General features: G+C 34.3%; 1 long non-coding RNA gene across 5 annotated transcripts; it reads left to right on the forward strand.

Annotated features, from left to right (window-relative positions):
* Positions 1-368: 368 nt before the first annotated feature.
* LOC109706060 lies at positions 369-5,127 on the forward strand. 5 transcript variants are annotated; one of them, XR_002215037.1, is made up of 7 exons: positions 369-597; positions 815-894; positions 985-1,039; positions 1,297-1,983; positions 2,080-2,183; positions 2,689-2,766; positions 4,900-5,127. It is a non-coding gene; the product is annotated as an uncharacterized LOC109706060 (long non-coding RNA). The 5 variants fall into 5 exon arrangements; XR_002215040.1 differs by having other exon boundaries at positions 371-597; positions 1,297-1,432; XR_002215039.1 differs by having other exon boundaries at positions 372-597; positions 1,297-1,422.
* Positions 5,128-5,646: the final 519 nt, after the last annotated feature.

Consider the following 5,646-nt stretch of genomic DNA (forward strand, 5'->3'; position numbering starts at 1 on the left):
TCTTTGATTTTCAATTTTCTAAAGAGTTGCCTTTTCTATTGAAACAACCAACCAATATCTGGTTTACTTTTGTAAGTATTAAATTATGCTAAATAACCATTGTTCTCCATACTAGAAAATGGCGTTTTTAATATTTATATTCAACACTCCCAATCACATCTAGGCTCTAGACTTTTTGATGGGCTCAAGATATGGATTTGAATTAAATGGGAGAAACTTAAATGAAGCTAGGAGCCTGACGGGACTTGAACTCAAAACCTCATGCTCAGATATCATATTAAATTATGTAAAATAATCATTTTTCTCCTATAGCTTAAATTATTAGAGAACGGTGTTGCTAACCGAACTCACACTTTGGAAACAGCTGTTGCTAACCGAACTCACACTTGTTTAATAGCAGGCTTATGAGAGTTTAAGCGATGGCCTTGGTAGGAGTGCCTCGGCTCTTTTTGGTACTCCTCTGAAGGTCTACCAGCATGGAGCAGGTGCGAGGTCGGCTCTAACTTCTGCTTTCCGAGCAGCTCCTGCTGCTGCGATAGCTCCCGTCTCTGCTTCTGCTCGTGCCGTTCACTGTGCACTTCTTGGACTGCGAAACAGGTATATTTATTTCTTCATTTAGTTAATAAAAAATGTTTGTGTAATTTAAATTACTATGCACCTTTTGAGAGGACGTTTTAAGGATATATTTGATGCATTGAATCCTTGAATGTTGGACTACGAAACAGAATGTTGTTTCTTGTATCATTATCAGGTAATCCTTAAAATTGAAATCTACAATTAGATATACTTTACCAATTCATGCTTGGGACTGCAGCTTAGATCCTGAACACAAAAAGAAGTCCATGGACAAATATTGGGGACCTTCATGATCATAGTACCAATTGTGAAGAAAAGGTGAGGGCCTGGCCTTATTTTTCATTCTTTTATCTGGTATTGAATATTAATGTTAACATATTATGCGATTATATCTCTTTTGCATGACAGGTTAGTCGGAAAAGATAGATTGACACGATTTCAGCAAAATGCTGATTTGTACAGTGTAAGCCAATCATCTCTCTCTCTCTCTCTCTCTCTCTCTCTCTCTCTCTCTCTGCACGCGCGCTTTGTGATCCATGTTCACATTTATTATTTAATGACAGTTTCTGACTCATAAACACAGCTTGTTGGGGCAATGGTCACAGGGAGTTTGGCAGCTGTATCACTTTGTAGATTTAAACAATATCTAATTTTTTTTATAATTTAAAATCTAAGGAGTTCTTTCCTTTTTCTTTTTTTTCTTTTTTTTTTTTTTTACAGTTTGCACTAAGTTTTATGATTTAATGTGGAGCTCAAGTTACAACTTAGAATGGTATTGCTATAACACCATGCCCCTTCGTTGCTTGAACTAATTATCAGATGATCATCGCCTGCCAAGATTGTAAGGTGCTTGTAGGTGATGCATTTCCGAAGTCTTTTTGTTATGATGCTACAGAGAGATCTTAACTTACTGTGCTCCAACTGTATTTAGGCATCTGAGTACTAATTATTTGATTTCATGATGTTGTTTTCTTTTATTGCTTGTTTCCCGTGTCCCGTGGTGGTCATATTGGATGTGAATGGTTTACATATCTTTTTGCAGATGAGCTCTATATGATCGATTTGGTGTATTTTTCGATGATGAGTTACCAATGAAAACTGGAATTTGTTATTTGCAAAAGTTTGCTACCTTTCTAGTTATTATGTAGAAACTAGCATATAATTCAAGAGAATGTTTCACAACATTCTGTGATGAGTGTTGTCAACCCACTACTCTGAACTTGCTTCTATTTCTTCCTCTTTGCTCTAATTGTCTTTGTGTTTTTCAGAGTCTTTTGTAACATGGCATCATCTAGCTTTTGGAACTTTCGTATCTATTTCGTGCTTGCTAACATTGTACTAGTCGTAATTTTCAGATTTGTCACGACGACTTGATCATAGACCATCAACTTGTAACAGTACTCTGATGTTGTGATTCCTTCATACCATTATTCATATAATAGAAAGAATGTAGTAACTGTTCTCTACTTGAATATAGCATTTTAAAGTATGTTCAATGTGCAGTTTTAAGTGTAAATTATGAAGAAACTCTCATTGGATGCTACATACATGTCGGCAATGAAAAGCAAGATGCTGGGTCTCCTCAATCCCCACTAGGTAGCGGGACGGTATGGCAACAACCTTAATTTTGATATGTTGCACGTATGGGTGTTTTTTAAGCATGCATGCAAAGGATGGTGTAGGGAGGAGTGCGGCTGGTTTGGGCAGGATTAGTGTTTTTTGCTGTTGTTTTTTGTTTTGTTTTGTTATTTTTTGTCGAAGGAGGGGGGAGTGAGGTATGACTAAAATATCCTTGCAAAATCATATATTTAAATACATTCCATTATAAAATCTGAATTATCATATATATATTCCTCAAAACTAGTTAATATACTCTGACGGTAAGTGAGAATTCATGGAAAGAAGTTGAATTTATGTTCCTTTTTAAAGGGGTGTTGTTTTAAACAGAAGCTATAGTGTTAAAAATAAAAATTTTGAAGGGCGTGGATGGCAATTCTTGAGGAATATCTATGTAAAAAGATTATTTTTTACATTTATGTAGCTCTTCTTTTATCCTTGGTCTAATCTCCATCCAAAGTTTTATACTCGTTTCACATAAGGGCTTATTTGCAGGATGTCTTTGATCTACCTTTCCACATGGCTAGAGATCAAATAGAAGAGAGTTTACGGACCAAGATGGCTTCTATTAAGGTGATACGTGACGGCCTTATACATTCAATCAGATGATCAGTTATTTTCACTTGTTAAGTTTGTTTCTGTTGCAAAGTATAGTAGAACTTTTCAGGGACGAAGCCACATGTAGGCTGAGGGGGGCCATGGCCCCCCTCAACTTTTAAAATGTTCATTTTTGGTCCTTATTTTGCTAAGACTTAAAAGATAAGAAGTTATAGTTAAACAAATATTATAATGGTGGCCTACATGAAAAGTTCTTTAGTGTGTCATGAGGCACAACATGAACGGCAGAGAGTCAATCACCGGAGAAAAAAAGAAAAAATGAAATTGCATGCACCTAATACACCATACATCATACTCGACGAGATTCGGCAGATGATATATATTAAAATTAAAAATTTATCCTGTAAATTGATTGCTTCATTTGGAAGGTTTTATTGAAAAGTTATGAATTAAAATTATAAATTTTGAGTATATATTAGTTATCTAGTAGTTCTAAAAAAAACAGCAGTGTAAAAAACTATATTATATATTATATATATATTTATAATATATATATATATATATATATATTATATATATATATAGGCTGGGCTACTATATCATATGAGTATAGAGTCCTTTGTACTCATAATTTTTGGCCGTTCAGATGAAAAATGTGCGGTTGGGATAGAGTGGTTTACGGTTAGGTTGATAGTGGCCCCCATTAGGGTTGAGTGGGGTTGGTTAATAGTATAATCTAACGGGTGACAAATGATTAAAGGGTAGATCAAACGGTAAAAATTTATGAGTACAAAAGGCTCTATACATAAGAGATATGTTAGCCGGACTCTCCTCTCTCTCTCTCAGTATATATAATATAGAGAGAGAGAGATAGGTCTTGTGTGCTATTAGAAGCACGGAGGCTCGTGTGTCCTAAGCTGTTTGATGATGGGTTTTCGATATTGACGATCGGGCTCGTTAGACTTGATCTAACATATTTTGAAGTATCTAGAAAATAAATTTTACGATTTTTTTAATATTATTTACCTAGCAATCAAAAGGATTCAAAAATCAATAATTTTTAAATTATTTTCTAGAAACTCAAATACGCTAGATCAAGTCTAACGGAGCCGATCGTCGGATTTCTGAAGAATCCAATCGAATTGAAATATTCATCATCGAAAACGGTCCAGGAGCACGGAGGCCTCCGTACTCTGAGAGCACAGCAGTCCTGATATATATATATATATAGAATTAGGATGGAATACTATTGATAGCAAAACGCTCTTTTTGCTATCAAGTTTTTAACCTTGGATTAAAAAATCGTAAGGTTAGGATGATATTAGTCAGTTAAGTTGAGTGGTCCCCTAGGTTGATTGGTCCCCACTGTGTTTATAGTATTTAATCCAATGATTAGAAATGATGAAAGGTTGATCCAAAGGCTAAAAACTGATAGCAAAAATGACGTTTTGCTATCAATAGTATTCTAGCCCAACTCTCTCTCTCTCTCTTTCTCTCTCTCTTCTTCTCTCTCTCTCTCTCTATATATATATATGATATATAGATATTGGATTTATCTCTTATAGCTAAAGAATATATAAGACGTTCGTCAGAACTTATAATTTATTCTGGTCTCAACTAGGTTATTCTAGAATATTACATAAATATTATCACACGAAATCCATAGAAATGTGCTATCCCCTTATATATCCGTAATTATCCTGAATGTACGCACATCCTCCGCAACTTTCATTTGTTTTGATTAATTTGTTTCCTTTGCGTGTTGAATTGTGGCGAGTTTGTTAGGTTTAATGGTGATTTGATTAATTTGAGTGGCTTTATAAGTTCTGTTTGTCAAAATTGTGGGGTTTGTTGACAATTAGTATTACGTAGTTAACTGATAGTTAAGTTTAACTTAACCCCCAACCAATTCGGTAGAAATAACACAAATCAAAAGGGAAAGAAAAAATATTGGGGAGGTGCCGACAAATAATGACAAGTCTATTTCGAAGCTCCGTTATAGTTCAAATTCTGCAACAATTGTGTACACTTTGCTAATAGATGCATGTGATAGAATTTCAACAAGAGTCTCCTTTTTTTTTTTAATGCTTTGGCAAATCAAGGATGTTGCACAAATTTGAATTAATTCAAATGTTTTTCAATGTGCAGGTTCAAGTATATAGTCGTGGGGCTGATCAGAATTCGTTTATGCACTTTTTGATTTTTCTTATCAAACAATTTTTATTTTTTTGTATTTTTTTCAGTTAGAGAGTTTAATTTGTTATAATTACTACAACATATGAGTGGATATTGTTGTTGTGACGTATGGATATTTGATTTTAGTTTTATCATTTTAACGAGAATTTAAGGAACTTTGTTGATTGCTTTTTTTTTTTAGTCTCATCGATTTAATGTACATGAGATTAGTTTAATTAAAGTTTAATACTAGATTAGATGTTTAAATAAAATATTATATATTGAATGACAATGGGACACTTATAAAGTGTCACTATATAAAAAAAATATTACTTTTTTTAAAAATTAGGGACACTTATGTGTGTCACTAAAAGAAAAAAAGTGTCACTAAACTGCAGCACTTATTTGGGATATACCGACACTTTATTATGTGTCGCTATATACCCTAGGGACTGTATATATAGCGACACTATTTTTAGTGTCGGTATTTTTACCAGCAACACTTTTTTTAGATTTTAATGACACTTAAAAGTGTCGCTATAGCTTAGTTTTGTTGTAGTGACTCCATTGTTATCGTGACCTATTTGGTCGGTTGGGCTACTCGATGACCTATACGGTCGGTATACCCTTAGGGGTAGGATTGTCGGCTAGTTGCCGATGGTTGGCTATTGAGCATATCAGCATCGGTCGCCCTTACTCGTTCGTATTTCACGAACACCA

The sequence above is a fragment of the Ananas comosus genome, unplaced genomic scaffold, assembly GCF_001540865.1.
Source record: "Ananas comosus cultivar F153 unplaced genomic scaffold, ASM154086v1, whole genome shotgun sequence".
In the NCBI taxonomy this organism is placed as follows: Eukaryota; Viridiplantae; Streptophyta; class Magnoliopsida; order Poales; family Bromeliaceae; genus Ananas; species Ananas comosus.